At 43.0% G+C, this 19,054-nt stretch overlaps 1 protein-coding gene across 1 annotated transcript in view; it reads left to right on the top strand.

Annotated features, from left to right (window-relative positions):
* Positions 1-11,525: 11,525 nt before the first annotated feature.
* LOC111979542 (collagen alpha-1(VIII) chain) overlaps positions 11,526-19,054 on the top strand; it is a 28,708-nt gene continuing 21,179 nt past the window's right edge. The window contains exon 1 of the mRNA XM_024010142.1: positions 11,526-11,627. The gene's annotated coding sequence lies outside the window, so the exon portion shown is untranslated. The remainder of the gene's footprint in view (positions 11,628-19,054) is intronic.

The following is a 19,054-nucleotide window of genomic DNA, read 5'->3' as shown; positions in this document are numbered from 1 at the left end:
TTGACTGAAATTTAAATAAAATTGACACCAACTCTGGTGTGTGTGTGTGTGTGTGTGTGTGTGTGTGTGTGTGTGTGTGCTTGGTGGTTGGGTTGTTTTTGTGTGTGTGTGTGTGTGTGTGTGTGTGTGTGTGTGTGTTGTGTGTGTGTGTGTGTGTGATGTTGTGTGTTGTGTGTGGTGTTGTTGTGTTCTGGGAGAGGGGAATGTTGAAGTCATGCTAGCCCCCAGTGAACAAGCAACAGGGTTGTTTTTACAAAAACAATCAAAACAAATGTTGGGCCTTGCTGGTGTTGAGAGTGGCACTTTTAACGTGGCACTGGGGGCTCTTAAATTTCTACTTTGACTGATTTACTGGCTATCCTAGGGTTGGGGGTAGGGGGTAGGTAGTGGTTCCTACCCGCCTTGGGTGTAGCAGGTGTGGGATGTGAAGTGTGACGACGTGCCCCTAACAACCAAGCAGAGAACCAGGGGAGGGACAGGGGGGAAAGGTCTCTTCAAGCCCAGGATGGGACACCATCACGAGTAGGGTCAGATGAACGTTGTGAATCCCACATTCTCCGACCATACTTACCCTTGTCCCACTGGCTGGATTCGGAGAGCAATTATGGTGTGCAAACATTAATTTGCAGCCCAAAAAGCACAAACTAGGGAGCACGAGTTTCAAATAGTTTGAAATATTAATTTCCCTGATATGCTGAATCAGATGTCTTTGTGCTGAGCTGTAAAAAAAAAATCCAAAATAACATTAAAGCCAGCATACCATGGTTCGCCTAGACAGGGTTGGTGACCACTGTTGTACTTCTCCAGACCGAGGGTTGGTGACCACTGTTGTAGTTTCTCCAGACCAGGGTTGTGACCACTGTTGCAGTTCTCCGAACCAGGTTTGTGGACAATGTTGTACTTCTCCAGGACTAGGGTTGGTGACCACTGTTGTAAGTTCTCCAGGACCAGGGTTTGTGACCACTGTCTGTAGTTCCTCCAGAACCAGGGTTTGGTGACCACTGTTGTTACTTCCCAGGGGACTAGGGATTTGGTGACCACTTTTAGGTCTCCGACCAGGTTGGTGACCACTGTTGTACTTCCTCCAGGACCAGGGTTGTGACCACTGTTTACTTCTCCAGGACCAGGGTTGGTTGACCACTGATTGTAGTTCTCCAGACTAGGGTTGTTGACCACTTGTTCTACTTCTCCAGAAACCAGGTTTGGTGACCACTGTTGTACTTCTCCAGGACCAGGGTTGTTGACCCACTGTTACTTCCCAGAACCAGGTTGGTGACCACGGTTGACTTCTCCAGGACCAGGTTGTGACCACTGTGTACTTCGTCCAGACCAGGTTGTTGACCACTGTTGTAGTTCTCAGAACCAGGTTAGTGACCACTGTTGTACTTCTCCAGGACCAGGGTTGGTGACCACTGTTGTACTTCTCCAGGACTAGGGTTGTTGACCACTGTTGTAGTTCTCCAGAACCAGGGTTAGTGACCACTGTTGCAGTTCTCCAGGACCAGGGTTGGTGACCAATGTTGTACTTCTCCAGGACCAGGGTTGGTGACCAATGTTTATTTTTTTATTTTTTTAAAGCTCTCCAGACTCAGGATTAGGGACGGTGACTAGGGCTGTTGCGGTGACTGCATTACCGTCACACTGGAGGTCACAAGTCATGAAGGCAGTCAAAATCCACTTGACCATTTAGTCATGGTAATTAGGCTTCTCCCAGCTCTGATGCTGCTGATGGTCATTAGTAGCCTACCAAACTTGTTAACTGCTTGTTCTCAGCACTCTATTGTCCCTCTAATCACTCTGACATCAATGCAAATGTAATCAAAAATCTAATCAAACACTTCATGAGAGCCCATGAGCTCACGTTGCGCAATATTTCTATAGGCTATACAATTCCGCAAGAAAACAGAGTGATGGCCTTTATGAAGAAGCTTTCTATAGGCTAGGCCAGCTATATTTATTTCTCAACTTTCCTAATATGAAGCACATTGCATCTCTTTACAACAGGAGTATGTCCTACCCGGCTGGCATAAAAATTAACAATGTGGAAAAGCAGTCCTCCCTTCGCTATTGAAGTACATAGATGACATGTATAATGTCCCCCTGCCCCTGTTTCAAGATGAATGATAATGGTCCATTATAAATCAAACCACATTTCACACATATATTATGTAGTATATATAAAGAGAAGATTAAATCAACAATAGCCTGATGGGTGACAATATTAGCATATAACTTGTGAATTATATGTTATCACTTGTGAATGATGCCCAGCATAAGGCAAGAGACAATGGCTTTTTGCGACTTTTCCGTAATCATAGTCGAACACCTCATGTAGCCTAGCCCATAGGCSTATYTGTTTTGATAAGGTTTGTATCACAAATAAAGTGGCCAAATAGCTTCTTAAAATGTAGCATATTAATCCGGTTTATAAGGGGTGTAGAGCCTAACTGGCATACGTAAGCAGCGCTTGAGTTTCAAGTTTGGGGAAGATCATTTTCACCATAAAAATGCACTTTTATAATAAAAGCATTACAGGCACAATTGCATCACTTTTGATATTGATGTTTTCCCGCTAATGGAACATTTGTGCTTATAGCCTACTTCTGTGTGTGCATTGCTGCACATATAATGTGAAGAAATATCCTAATAGTTTATTTAAAATGTAAGCTAAATGTTCGGATCTGTTGCGTCAGCCACATTGTATAAAAAAGCTTTTTGATGCTAGTGGTTGTATTCATTTAGGATCTATCGCATCCCACAACTGTCCCAGACTATGTTTCGAATATTTATTTCTCGCACAGAATAGGTTGACTTTTGTACTATGGGGGATAGTAGATTGACATAGGCTAGTGCTTTTGCTCTCCGTCAGGTGACAAAAAGTAAACGTGGACAGTTCTTCCAATATCTTCAATATGCACCTTCGAATTGGATAAGGAGGAGCTCAGTTGTTTCACTGATGTGTCGGTCTTAATTTGTAGCCTGTGAGAAATGCCCGATCATGTAATGGAGAGGCGTGTGAGTGAGAGGTGCTTCAGAGCACGCAGCACTCAGGGAGAAGTGCACAATGCAGCACTCTGGAACAGCTACTGGTCACAAAATGCTTGGAGTTTTTAGGGTGCATTACAGCCACACGAAGTGGATGCCGCTGTGAAATCCGATGCATTATCAAGTGCTTGTCAAATTGTGAATGAGAGACTGATGAAGTATGTACAGATCGCTCAAAAAACAAAGCAGAGCTCATGCCTTTCAAGTGACTTTTGTCAAATCATCATTAGAGTCTCATTATGCCGCCTTACAATGTATTAAAAACAAAACATATAGCCCAACATTTGTATAACAACTAAAGTTAAATTAATAACTCTAAATTAAGCATATAGGAGTACCTAATCTCAGCAAAAAAAGAAATGTCCTCTCACTGTCAACTGCATTTATTTTCAGCGAACTTAACATGTGTAAATATTTGTATGAACATAAGATTCAACAACTGAGACATAACCGGAAAAGTTCCACAGACGTGATGAACAGAAATTGAATAATGTGTCCCTGAACAAAGGGGGGGGGGGGGGTCAAAATCAAAAGTAACAGTCAGTATCTGGTGTGGCCACCAGCGGCATTAAGTACTGCAGTGCATCTCCTCCTCATGGACTGCACCAGATTTGCCAGTTCTTGCTGTGAGATGTTACCCCACTCTTCCACCAAGGCACCTGCAAGTTCCCGGAACGCGAATCCGACTATCACCCCTGGTGAGACAAAACCGCGACTCGTCAGTGAAGAGCACTTTTTGCCGGTCCTGTCTGGTCCAGCAGGTGTGATGTTCGGATGTATCAATCCTGCGCAGGTGTTGTTAAACGTGGTCTGCCTCTGCGAGGACGATCAGCTGTCCATCCTGTCTCACTGTAGCACTGTCTTAGGCGTCTCACAGTACGGACATTGCAATTTATTGCCCTGGCCACATCTGCAGTCCTCATGCCTCCTTGCAACATGCCTAAGGCACGTTCAAGCAGATGAGCAGGGACCCTGGGCATCTTTCTTTTGGTGTTTTTCAAAGTCAGTAGAAAGGCCTCTTTAGTGTCCTAAGTTTTCATAACTGTGACCTTAATTGCCTACCTTCTGCAAGCTGTTAGTGTCTTAACGACCGTTCCACAGGTGTATGTTCATTCATTGTTTATGGTTTTTATGAATTATCTTTGAAAGACAGGGTCCTGAAAAAGGGACGTTTCTTTTTTTGCTGAGTTTATTTCTTTGTTAACCGCTCATCAAAGAATAGTCGCATGTGCGCACTCCCTGAAATTATTTGGAGAAAATAACCTTTCTATTTTATTCAGCTTTGTTCAATTGTATTCTTCATACTATAAAATAATATAAAATAATGCCATGGAATTATAAGAAAATCTTGTCTGCTAAATGAACTAGTGTAGCCCAGCCATTTAGCATAGCCAGATCAGGACCTAACAAAAGGACAACTCAGATTATGCTATTCTGTTCTTCTGAAATAGACTACATTTTCTTCATATCATGTTTCTTTAGACCTGTCTTAAATAAATAATGGATTTATTGTGAAGGTGTAAGTTATATTACATGGATTTATTATACTTTTTAGAATGTAGATGTTCAGAAGGTCTGCATAAGTGGCTTGTAGGCTGTGTATGGAAGCCAGAAGATGCTAAATGTGTTCATGCTAATTATGGGTAAATTACCGTGAGACCAACCGTTATTTGCTTGACAATTACCGGCTGATGAAATTGTGTGACTGCCACAGCCCTAATGGTGACCTATACCACGGATGACCTTGTTTTAAGCCATGCGTGAGGCTGTGACGGTCTGAGTTGAGGGGGATTAATACGTGTCACTGTGTAGAGAACTGTTCTGAAGGAGCCCTCTCTTTAAAGTCAGACCCATGTTTTCACTGTGCCAGCCGAGACCATCTGGGTGCCTCTCCGTCCCAATGGGATGGTGTGACAGTAGTGTTGGGATGTTGACTCCTCTGTTATACCACGGATTCGCAGTGTTGCCCACGGAGTACTGGGACAATAAGGAAGAATGTGGTGTAATGTGGGAGTTTTGGCAGTTTAAGCTGTGTCAACGCAATCGAGGATAGAGCCCTGATGGCTGTGGAGACCGTAAAGGAGAGATGGTTGACGCATCGTTACGCACGCGAGGTGACGAGGCTCAGCCTCTCAACTCCCACAGTAATGGCTGTAATAAAACAGTAACCTAAAGGGTGGTTGTTTTGGAGTCTCCTCTCACTCTCCTCTCCTCTCTCGCTCTCCTCTCCTCTCCTCTCTCTCTCCTCTCTCTCTCTCCTCTCCTCTTCTCTCTCTTCTCCTCTCCTCTCCTCTCCTCTCCTCTCTGCTGGTAAACAGTAGGCAGATGTCTTAGTTACAGGGAGGTGGATGATGTTTAAAGGCAAGCACACCATTGAACTAATGTCTAGTACCAATGAATAGCTATGGATTCCCCTTGACTGAGATCTGCTGTATGACTCACACACACATGTGCACGGCGCACAACACACACATTCTCAAGGCAGGGAGGGAATGCAGTAAAGCCGGGAGTGGGTGCAGCAGAGAGAGAGACACATGACAGATTGCAGACTAGACACAGATTGAGCTGTATACATTACAAATAGAACCATTTAAACACTTTACCAAGCAAAACCAAGCACTCTCACTCATTCCACACCATTACTGTAATTTCTGCACGTGCCATTCGTTCTGGGATACCCTTTTGCTCCCTGGTTATTACTGAGGATTTCAACAGGATGTTTTTGGTTGGACTCTAAGCTGTTTTCATTGAGCCTCTAAATAGGTTCCTGGGGAACAGTTAAACCCAAAACAACATAGGTAACACTCATCAGGGGTTCTGGACAACGTCACACATAACAGGAATCAACACTTCTCCAGGACACAGCAGGCTGCTGGCGGGTGGGGGGGCGGCCATGTGGGACACACAGCACCGACCCAGCTCTGTAATGAGTATAATAGGTGCTGAAACTCCTGTAATGTCCTTCAAATCCTCACCTCACCCACGGGACACCCTGCTTTTAGTGTTTCTCTCTCTCTTCTCTCTCTGGTCTGATGGTGAGCCAACGCTAACAGGAAGTGGTCATGATGAGTGTGTGGACTGTGTGGCTTGCGTCAGGTCCTAATTAACACAGAGATTCAGGGATGCTTAGCAGATACAGATGTTTTACTGGCAGCAATGAGAAAAGATGGGTGTTTGTACTATTTTAGAGTGGCACACACACGCACACACACACACACACACACACACACACACACACACACACACACACACACACACACACACCACACACACACACACACACACACACACCACACACACACACACAACCACACACAACACACACCACACACACACACACACACAACACACACATACAGTTGAAGTCAGAAGTTAACATACACTTAGGTTGGAGTCATTAAAACATGTTTTTTAACCACTCCACAAATTTCTTGTTAACAAACTAAAGTTTTGGCAAGTCGGTTAGGACATCTACTTTGTGCATGACACAAGTAATTTTTTCCAACAATTGTTTATAGACAGATTATTTCACTTATAATTCACTGTATAACAATTCCAGTGGGTCAGAAGTTTACATACACTAAGTTGACTGTGCTTGGAAAATTCCAGAAAATTATGTCATGGCTTTAGAAGCTTCTGATAGGCTAATTGACATCATTTGAGTCAATTGGGGGTGTACCTTTGGATGTATTTCAAGGCCTACCTTCAAACTCAGTGCCTCTTTGCTTGAAATCATGGGAAAATCAAAAGAAATCAGCCAAAAAATTGTAGACCTCCACAAGCCTGGTTCATTATTGGGAGCAATTTCCAAACACCTGAAGGTACCACGTTCATCTGTACAAACAATAGTATGCAAGTATAAACACCATGGGACCACACAGCCGTCATACCGCTCAGGAAGGAGACGTGTTCTGTCTCGTAGAGATGAATGTACTTTGGTGCGACCTCAAGCATACTTCCAAATTTGTGGCAAAATGGTTTAAGAACAACAAAGTCAAGGTCTTGGAGTGGCCATCCAAAAGCCCTGACCTCAATCCTACAGATAATTTGTGGGCAGAACTGAAAAAGCGTGTGCGAGCAAGGAGGCCTACAAACCTGACTCAGTTACACCAGCTCTGTCAGGAGGAATGGGCCAAAATTCACCCAATTTATTGTGGGAAGGTTGTGGAAGGCTACCTGAAAACACTTGACCCAAGTTAAACAAATTAAAGGCAATGCTACCAAATACTAATTGAGTGTATGTAAACTTCTGACCCACTGGGAATGTGATGAAAGAAATAAAAGCTCAAATAAATCATTCTCTCTATTATTATTCTGATATTTCACATTCTTAAATTAAAGTGGTGATCCTAACTGACCTTAGAAAGGGGATTTCTACTAGGATTAAATGTCAGGAATTGTGAAAAACTGAGTTTAAATGTGTTTGCCTAAGGTGTATGTAAACTTCCGACTTCAACTGTACAAACACACACACAAACACACAAACAATGGGAGGTGCCTGAGGCTTATTGAGGCTTCGTTAAAGGAACAGGAAGAGAATTGAAGGCTAGGGACAAACACACGGTCTCATTACAGCCTGACTAACGTGTTCCTTTTACACCGCCACTCAAAGTGTGTGTGTACAGTAGAGCTCTATCAGTCTGAATGCCCACAGCCCACTTTCAGAGAATGACAGGGAATCCTTGACAATAAAACAGTTCAACTCCCACCTACTGAAAACAAAGCACACTAGAACAGTGTTTAAGTGGTTGACTCCAGTCCTCCATGAATGCACAGGTGTGTTAGTGCCAGGCTAGGACAACAAAAGTGCAATGCGTTGGACAGCAGTTGAGAACCACTGCAACATGAGGCTACTCAGCTGTTTTTAACTACTTGACTTTACACGTACGTCATTAGACATTAATCATCAGTCATTAGTCATTAATCATCAGTCAATAATTATCGATCATTAGTCATTTATCATTAGTCATTAATTATTAGTTATTAATCATACGTTATTAGTAATGAATCATTAGTCATTAATAATGAATCGTTTGTTATTAATCATTAGTCATCAGTAGTTGACTGGCTGGACATGGCTGGTGATGTCTAAGGTAACAATCCCCCTCCCTCAGACACACAGTCCCCTCAGAGGAGAGTTGGCCAATGCTGGCAGATGACGTCCAGTGATGGCCTATTGTGGAAGCCCCTGACTCAGCAGCTGACCCACAGTTTGAACTGGACCAGGTGGCTAGGAGCAGCTAATTCACGACTAATAATCCCAAATCTAACACCCATTATTCTTACTGAAGTCTGCACTCTTCAATCCATTATTCTTAGTGGAGTCTGCACTCTTCCATCCATTATTCTTACTGAAGTCTGCACTCTTCATCCATTATTCTTATGAAGTCTGCACTCTTCCATCATTTAATTCTTGTTGAAGTCTGCACTCTCCATCCATTATTCTTGATGAAGGTCTGCACTCTTCCATCCATTATTCTTAGTGACAGTCTGCACTCTTCCATCCATTATTCCCTGTGAGTCTGCACTCTTTCCATCCATTTATTCTTGTTGAAGTCTGCACTCTTCCATCCATTAATCTTCGAAGTCTGCACTCTTCCACCCATTATTCTTTCTGAGTCTGCACTCTTCCATCCATTATTCTTATTGAAGTCTGCACCTTCCACCCATTATCTTAGTGAAGTCTGCACTCTTCATCCAATATTCTTAGTGAAGTCCTGCACTCTTCCATCCATTATTCTTACTGAAGTCTGCACTCTTCCATCCATTATTCTTACTGAAGTCTGCACTCTCCATCCATTATTCTTACTGAAGTCTGCACTCTTCCATCCATTATTCTTACTGAAGTCTGCACTCTTCCACCCATTATTCTTACTGAAGTCTGCACTCTTCCATCCATTATTCTTAGTGAAGTCTGCACTCTTCCATCCATTATTCTTATTGAAGTCTGCACTCTTCCACCCATTATTCTTAGTGAAGTCTGCACTCCTTCCATCCATTATTCTTACTGAAGTCTGCACTCTTCCATCCATTATTCTTACTGAAGTCTGCACTCTTCCACCCATTATTCTTACTGAAGTCTGCACTCTTCCACCCATAATTCTTATTGACGTCTGCAACTCTTCCATCCATTATTCTTGTTGAAGTCTGCACTCTTCATCCATTATTCTTAGTGAAGTCTGCACTCTTCCATCCATTATTCTTACTGAAGTCTGCACTCTTCCATCCATTATTCTTAGTGAAGTCTGCACTTTCCATCCATTATTCTTACTTGAAGTCTGCACTCTTCCATCCATTATTCTTAGTGAAGTCTGCACTCTCCATCCATTATTCTTTCTGAGTCTGCACTCTTCCATCCATTATTGTTAGTGAAGTCTGCACTCTTCAATCCATTATTATCTTATGAAGTCTGCACTCTTCCATCCATTATTCTTCTGAAGTCTGCACTCTTCCATCCATTATTCTTATTGAAGTCTGCACTCTTCCATCCATTATTCTTATTGAAGTCGGCACTCTTCCACCCATTATTCTTTGAAGTCGGCCTCTTCCACCATTATTCTTAGTCTTCTGCACTCTTCCACCCCATTATCTTATTGAAGTCTGCACTCTTCACCCATTATTCTTATTGAAGTCTGCACTCTTCCACCCATTATTCTTAGTGAAGTTGCACTCTTCCATCCATTATTCTTAGTGAAGTCTGCACTCTTCCATCCATTATTCTTTCTGAAGTCTGCACTCTTCCATCCATAATTTTTTACTGAAGTCTGCACTTTTCCCATCCATTATTCTTACTGAAGTCTGCACTCTTCCACCCATTATTCTATTGAAGTCTGCACTCTTCCATCCATTATTCTTATTGAAGTCTGCACTCTTCCATCCCATTATTCTTAAGTCTCTGCACTCTTCCACCATTATTCTTATTGAAGTCTGCACTCTTCACCCATTATCTTAGTCTTCTGCACTTTTCCATCCATTATCTTACTGAAGTCTGCACTCTTCCACCCATTATTCTTATTGAAGTCTGCACTCTTCCATCCATTATTCTTATGAAGTCTGCACTCTTCCATCCATTATTCTTAGTGAAGTCTGCACTCTTCCATCCATTATTCTTTTGAAGTCTGCACTCTTCCATCCATTATTCTTACTGAAGTCTGCACTCTTCCATCCATTATTCTAGTGAAGTCTGCACTCTTCCATCCATTATTCTTTCTGAAGTCTGCACTCTTCCATCCATTATTGTTAGTGAAGTCTGCACTCTTCCATCCATTATTCTTAGTGAAGTCTGCACTCTTCCATCCATTATTCTTTCTGAAGTCTGCACTCTTCCATCCATTATTCTTATTGAAGTCTGCACTCTTCCATCCATTATTCTTATTGAAGTCGGCACTCTTCCACCCATTATTCTTATTGAAGTCGGCACTTTCACCCATTATTCTTAGTCTTCCTGCACTCTTCCACCATTATTCTTATTGAAGTCTGCACTCTTCAACCCATTTTCTTATTGAAGTCTGCACTCTTCCACCCATTATCTTAGTGAAGTCTGCACTCTTCCATCCATTATTCTTAGTGAAGTCTGCACTCTTCCATCCATTATTCTTTCTGAAGTCTGCACTCTTCCATCCATAATTTTTTACTGAAGTCTGCACTTTTCCATCCATTATTCTTACTGAAGTCTGCACTCTTCCACCCATTATTCTTATTGAAGTCTGCACTCTTCCATCCATTATTCTTATTGAAGTCTGCACTCTTCCACCCATTATTCTTAGTCTTCTGCACTCTTCCACCATTATTCTTATTGAAGTCTGCACTCTTCCACCCATTATTCTTAGTCTTCTGCACTTTTCCATCCATTATTCTTACTGAAGTCTGCACTCTTCCACCCATTATTCTTATTGAAGTCTGCACTCTTCCATCCATTATTCTTATTGAAGTCTGCACTCTTCCACCCATTATTCTTAGTCTTCGCACTCTTCCATCCATTATTCTTATTGAAGTCTGCACTCTTCCACCCAATATTCTTAGTCTTCTGCACTCTTCCACCCATTATTCTTATTGAAGTCTGCACTCTTCCACCCATTATTCTTAGTCTTCTGCACTCTTCCACCCATTATTCTTAGTCTTCTGCACTCTTCACCCATTATTCTTATTGAAGTCTGCACTCTTCCACCCATTATTCTTAGTCATCTGCACTCTTCCATCCATTATTCTTACTGAAGTCTGGACTCTTCCACCTGTTATTCTCCTCTCTCTCTCTACTCTTTCTTTCCCATTCTCTCTCTCTTTTGCCCATTCCCCTCTCTCATTCTCTTTCCACCCTCCTCCCTCTCTTCTGTCTCTTGCCCTCCCCCCTCTCTCACTCGCTCTCTCGCCCTCTCCCCCCTCTCTCTCTCTTGCCCCCCCCTCTCTCTCTCTGCGCTCTTCTTCCCCTGACTCCTCCCAGTAGTAGATATAAGACAGGTCCATGACGTGATGCTGTTCGGAGCTCATAACCCAGGGTTGTCTCTGTACATCCATCTGTCTGTCTCTCCATCTGTCTAACTGCAGTGATTATTCCCCCTTTAAACAGCCACTCACAGAGAAAGGTAAGGCACCTTCCAATTCTCCAGCCTTAGCACCTTTTTCATGATGTCAGATTACAAGGGTGAATGCTGTGATAAATTAAACCTTTTAGATGCATGTAAAACAAAAAACGTATAGTTAAGTTCAGGTTGACATCTTGGCACTTGGTTTATGTGTCTGTATATGCAATGTGTTTGTATTTGTTCAATCAGCACGGGTCATTTAGGAACAGTTGACAGGTTGATTACCTTTGAGTGTATTTTGGAATGATCAGAACCAGAGTTGTAGACTGAAGTCTTTGTATAGAGTGGTGTTCCTTGTCGTTGTTTTTTGTTGCTCTGTGATGATATCCATGATATTTCCTCAGTGTGTTTTTCATATCAGGACTGGTTTTACATGACTGTACAGTGCCTTCTGAAATGATTAATACCCTTGACTTATTCCACATTTTGTTCTGTTACAGCCTCAATTCAAAATGGATAACATTTTTCTCACCCATCTACACACAATACTCCATAATAACAAAGTGAAAACATGTTTTTAGCAAATGTATACAAAATGAAATATCTAATTTACATAAGTACCCTTGAGTCGATGCATGTTAAAATCACCATTGGTAGCGATTACAGCTGTGAGTCTTTCTGGGTAAATCTAAGAGCTTTGCAGACCTAGAATGTACAATATTTGCACTTAATTATAATTTTTTAACTCTTCCAGCTCTGTCAAGTTGGTTGTTGATCATTGCTAGAGAGATATTTTCAAGTCTTGCCATAGATTTTCAAGCTGATTTAAATCAAAACTGTATCTTGCCCACTCAGGAACATTCAATGTCTTCTTGGTAAGCTACTCCAGTTTATATTTGGCCTTGTGTTTTAGGTTATTATCCTGTTGAATGGAGAATTTATCTCCCAGTGAGTGTTGGAAAGCAGACTGAACCAGGTTTTTCTCTAGGATTTTGCCTGTGCCTAGCTCTATTCCATTACTTTTTATCCTAAAAAACTCCCTAGTCCTTGCCGATGACAAGCATACCCTCAACATGATGCAGCCACCACAATGCTTGAAAACATTGTATTCGGGAGATGTATTCAGTACATTAAGTGAATTCCTTTCCTTTTCTTTTATTCTGTACTTCCTTCTTTTCACTCTGTCATTTAGGTTAGTATTGTGGAGTAACTACAATGTTGTTGATCCATCCTAAGTTTTCTCCTATCGCAGCCATTAATTAAACTCTGTAACTGTTTTAAAGTCACCATTGGCCTCATGGTGAAATCCCTGAACGGTTTCCTTCCCCTCCAGCAACTGAGTTAGGAAGGACGCCTGTATCTTTGTAGTGACTGGGTGTATTTTTGTAGTGACTGGGTGTATTGCTACTCCATCCAAAGTGTAATTAATAACTTCACCATGTTCAAAGGGATATTGAATATCTGCTTTTTTTTACCCATCTACCAATAGGTGCCCTTCTTTGTGAGACATTGGAAACTCTCTTTGGTCTTTGTGGTTAAATTTACAACTATCTGTAAAAATCTGTGTTTGAAATGTACTGCTCGACTGAGAGACGTTACAGAAAGTTGTATGTGTGAGGTACAGAGATGGGGTAGTCATTCAAAAACTATGTCCATGCAACTTATTTTGCGATTTGTTAAGCCCATTTTTACTCCTGAATTTACTTTGGCTTGCTGTGACAAAGGGGTTGAATACTTACTTATTAACTCAAGACATTTCAGCTTTTCATTTTTTATTAATTTGTAAAAATGTCTAAAKACATAATTTCACTTTGGTATTGTGTGTGGGCCAGTGACACAAAATCTAAATGTAATACTTTTTTTAACACAACAAAATGTGGAAAAAGTCAAGGGGTGTGAATAATTTCTAAAGGCACTTTAAATAGTCCAGTAAAATCCAAGTCTTCCTTTCTATTTCAATGAAACTAAATAGTTTTGGGGTAGCACCAATAAACTTTGGTTCACTTCAAATTTAGTTGTTCTTGGATGTTATTGGGTATCTTGGCAGTTTGGAATAAAGGGGAATCAGTCAGCTAGACTGTTTGAACAATTAGGGTTGGTTTTCCTTGTAAAGCTTAATAAGTACCATTAAGTGTTGTCTGTGTTCACTGTGGCTGCTTCACATGCAGAGGTCACTGAGACAAATATGCTTTTTTGTCATACAGTCCATGTTTCAGACAGAGGATGCTACCAAAGCGTTGAACAGTGAAGTAGATCATAACCAAAGCGTTGAACAGTGAAGTAGATCATAGTATTATTGGTGGACAGAGTGTGAGCCGGTGGAAGCCTGGGCAGTGGGTAGTTGGTGTCCCAGGGTATGTAGTGACAGTGCCCCCTACTGGTTTGTCTGATTCTCTTCTTCTGCTAAAAGTTGCCATCCCCAMGGAAATGGAATGTGGGTATCTGTGAAAGATTGCTTGTGTGGAAGGTGTGTGTGTGTATGCAGGAGAATGTGTGTGTGTGTGAGTGAACGTACATGTCTATGTGTAGGCTGTGAGATGTGTGCATGGCAGAGAGATGAAGCCAAACTGTCAGGTCTGTGTGATGGGGGCAGGTGCAGCAGTTTGGTGAGAAAAGAGCCCAGGTCAAACACTGTCACTGGCTGACAAGAGCTATTTCTCCCTGGAAAAATGACAGCTCATTGGTTGAAATGGATGGTGTTCTCTCACTAGAAAGCTCATCGGTCCATTGGTCTGTCATTTAAAAGTGAATGTCCAGTTATGCTCTTATTCTGTGAGGTAACAACAAATCACCATATAATTAGATTTGCAAATCCAATCAGTTTTCCACGTTGATTCAATGTCATCACCTAGATTTTTGGGGTTGAAATGATGTGGAAACAACGCTGATTCAAGCAGGTTTTTCCCAGTGGGACACCTCGCTGTGCACAGGTATATACCCACCTATAGATGAACAAATCAACTGAAAACACATTCTGCGTACCCCCTCCCTTCAAGTGGACACAGGAGGTACAGGGTCAGAAAGGCCGACTAAGAACAGAAAGGTCAAAGAGCGTTCTAAGATGATGATGACCCCTCCAACACTTCTACTCGTGTGTGTCGGAATTGCGGTGTCTCGTGAGTGTGTTGTTGTGTGCTCGATAGTGGGTGTGTGTGTGTTGTGCTGTGTGTGTCTCGACTTTGTGTTGCTGTGTGTGTTTAACTTGCCGAATTGTGTGCTCCATGTGTCGCATGGTCGCTCTGTGTTTGCTGCACGGATCTTTACCTCAGGGACATCGTTTTGGCTCGCGACCCACACATACCTTTCTAACACTTGGAGTGTTACACGAGATATTTAAACCTCTACCTGCCACATGACCGGGTGACATACGCGAGGGCGGCAAGCTCGAGCTGAACTACAATCGCTGTACTCATAGTTTGTTCGTGACTCCATCTAGCCGCGCACAGCTTTTATGCTTGCCACTAACCTGAGGCCCAGATGTTGTAGTATTAGTATAGTGTGTGTTAGTGAGTGGTGTTGTTGTCTATTGAGTCTTGTGTGTTATGAGTTGTGAATGTGCTGTAGTTTAGTGCTTGTGCGTGATAGTACAGAGCTGCCTGATACACTGTGTGTTTGTATGCTCCTGCATTTTTATAGCATGCTGCCAGCTCATATAAACTCTAGTACCCCTTTGCCATGAGTGTTACGTGCTGTTGCCATCACTACACCTGACCGCAGCGCATGCACAGCAACACACCACACACACACACACACACATTCACAACACACACCACACACGCCCCAGACACCCACATCACATCACTACACACACACACACACACACACAACTACACACCACACCACTAGCACACACCACTTCACTAACTCGACTACACAACACTACTCCCACTCACTAGACACACCTCAGACCTACACTACGCACATACACCACACACACACACACACACACACACACAACACACACACCCACACACACACACACCCATGCACCATTACACACACACACCACCCACACACACCACCATCCAACACCACACACCCACACAACACACACACAAACACAACACACACACACACACACACAACACCACACACACCACAACACACACCCACCATCACTCACTAACACGACCACAATCATCACTTTACCACACACAATCTATTCCCTATCCTCCTCGTCGTCTTCTACACTCTGTTCTTCTCCTACCTCCCTCTCCTCTCTCTTCATCTGCCCCCCCCTCTCTCTCCTTCTCTCCCCCTGACCTGCCATCCACTCCGACTTCCTACTCATTGGCCATCCACTCCGACTTCTAACTCCGACCTGGCCATCTACTACCGACTCACCCCCGATCTGCCATCTACCCTCGACTTCTTACTCCGACCTGGCCATCCACTTCCGACTTCTACCCGACTCCATTACGCGACTCACTCCGATCTCGCCATTCTTACCTGATCTTACCTCCGATCTGGCCACTACTCCGACTGCCACCTCTCTCCCCTTCTCCTCCGTCATCCTCTTCTTCTTCCTTCTCCTCCCCGCGACCTCCCTACTCTCTTCTCGGCTCCTCTCCTCCATCTCTTTCCCTCTCTCCTATACTACCTGCCCTCCGCGCGCGTCTCTCTTCCTCTCTCTTCTTCTCCTCCCCCTCCTAACTCTTCTTCTCCTCCCTCTCCTCTCTCTTATTCTCCTCCCTCTCCTCCCTCTTCTTCTCCTTCTTCTCCCTCTCTTCTTCCCCCACTGGTCACTTCTGTTTTTACAGCTGTTGGCATTGCAAACAATTAGATAATGCATGTTTTGACTATACACCAACAAAGTTCATATTGCAATAGCTTACACTTTTTGCATTCTTTGTAAAACACAGCTTGTGCATGTCAGACAGTACTGCGTCATTGATACAGATTGTTTTATCCTTTTTAAACAACGGAAACACATCTTATGTGGAAGAGAGAGTGACGCTGTCAATGTTTACAGAAATAAAAGCATCCCAGTTGTAAACAGCCAAGCCATTCTGACTTGTGTAACTGAACAACCCTGGTAGCCCTTTCCTGCAGTCAAAATACCAAATCCCCCTGTAGTGGCCTCATGGCTGGAATGTTCTTAATCATTTTCATAATTTCATAATTAACCAACGTTATTTACAAAAAACCTAGAAAATCTGGTGTTTCTATGTCAAACAGTTTTGTTATATTTCACTCTTCTGTGATGTATATAAAGTGTAATATTGTGATACAAACTGAAAATGTAATACATTTCAACTCTATATCTGACATGGTACAGGTGTCTTCTTCTTTTAAGCCCATAGCCATGTGTGTGAGGTGTATACTTTAGTTTCAAAGTAGATTTGTTTAAGACTACCAAGAAACACTCTGTGTGACCATGATTTAGCTCAGTGCAGTAAAAGGCTAAAGAGACACTGGATCACTCACCCACACACACTCACCCACGCATACATCAGACAGCTTTGAATAATTGTTTTGTGAGTCTTGGGCAGGCAGGGCAGCTGAAATCTCTGTGGCGTGTGGCCAACCACATGTGGTTAATAGGCAGGACCACAGAGTGAGTGAGTGAGTGAGTGAGTGAGTGAGTGAGTGAGTGAGTGAGTGAGTGAGTGAGTGAGTGAGTGAGTGACTGACTGACTGACTGAGTGACTGAGTGACTGAGTGACTGAGTGACTGAGTGACTGAGTGACTGAGTGACTGAGTGACTGACTGACTATCTCATGAAGACTTTTCCACCCTGAACCCACCACGTAATCATTCAGACAGATTCAAACCGAGGGGGCTGTAGGTTAGGAACAATGTCATCTTGTCTAATGACAAGCTAATAGAAGGTCAGTGTGACCAAGAGGGCGGCACTTCCTTCCAAACCCTATAGTCACAAGGGGCCTTCCTTACAAATCGCGTCTCGTTGACTACGTGAGCGAAGCCTGGGTGTCCGAGGCTACTCTAAGCCAAACTGACATTTCTGTACATTGATTTCATGGAAGCAGTTTGAAAGGACCTTATTCAGTGGATCCTGTAGCTAAATACAATGCCAGTGAATGACGGGTGTATTGCATAGCGTAGCCTATACTTTTTGGAACCAAGCTGCATCACGTCTTGAGGTTGCCTACACTACACCTTCCTTAATACAGCAGGACTCGCATAATGTAGGTCTACACGTGTCTGACAGCTAGGGGGAACTCTGTGAAATCCTGTCTGTTCCACATTGTTATGGTTACCTTTGCTGCTCATCTAAACCAAAGATTTTTTACAACTAAACCAAGATAGACCACAGCTTGTCATTTCCAATGGGAACAAATGAGTCATAGTGGGCAGAACAAGCAAGAAGGTGGGCAGAGCCAAGCACAAGCTAGCGAGATCCTATTGGCGCGAGATCCTATTATCTGCATATTTCCGTTAGGGAACGCCTACTCTGTGAACTCAATTAGCTTTTGCACCCGGTGAAATACCTGTCTCATTGTTCTATCTGTGTCCAAACTCTGACTTGTCATGACATCTCCATGACAACAGGACGTGTCTGAGACTAAACAGAAATCATGTTCTGTATCTGTTATGTTCTGTCAAAATGTTTCCCACCCTCCCGAGTGTGGCCCGTGACAAACACACACGTGTACAAACACACACGCTTACACACACACTTACACACACACACGCTTACACACACACACGCGGGCATACACACACGTACACACACACGCACATATGCACACACATACAGTATGCAGATATACACACACATACACTATGGTTTAAGTTAACGATGGCCATAATATACTGTAGAAATGTGTATCACTTTGGGTCATCTTAATGCTTTCTGTCAGATGGTATGTACTCTAGCTGTTCTCGTACAGTTGATCCTTTGTTAAAATGAGGCGACGAGCTCAGTCTGTCACTGCACATGGCATATTAATAATAGACAGCCAGTGAAAGTTTGCACCTACCCCACAAATCCCCCAAACACATTCCCACTCTTAAAGACGTCAGCTGAATCTATTTACTCTTTGAGTTGCAATTTGGTGAAGGAAGTGTGTGTGACAATTAAAGTGACCTGTGGAATGTATCAGCACCTAGGCATTTCTCCCAACCCTGGTCCTGGAAAGCTACAATAAGGATGGTATTATGTTTACACACTCCAAATCACTCTGCATACTAGAGTCTGCTAAATGGCTTAAATGTGACTGTATCATAAAAGACATCTGCGTCATTAGCAGTGCAACCCAAGCCAGGCGTGGATGGCCAAAACTGAACATACCATACATGATCTATAATCTCTCAATTCTGCTATACCAGCTAACAGAGCATGTCCTCAGTCCACCTCTACTGGACCAGAGTCTAGAATGTTCTATCTACGCCATACTGGATACATGTGCTCACGCACGCACGCACGCACGCACGCACGCACGCACGCACGCACGCACGCACGCACGCACGCACGCACACACGCACACACGCACACACACACACACACACACACACACACACAC

This window comes from Salvelinus sp. IW2-2015, linkage group LG2 (genome assembly GCF_002910315.2).
Source record: "Salvelinus sp. IW2-2015 linkage group LG2, ASM291031v2, whole genome shotgun sequence".
Taxonomy (NCBI): Eukaryota; Metazoa; Chordata; class Actinopteri; order Salmoniformes; family Salmonidae; genus Salvelinus; species Salvelinus sp. IW2-2015.
Note: the sequence above shows the minus strand (reverse complement) of the source record. Positions and strands in the feature narration are given on the sequence as shown.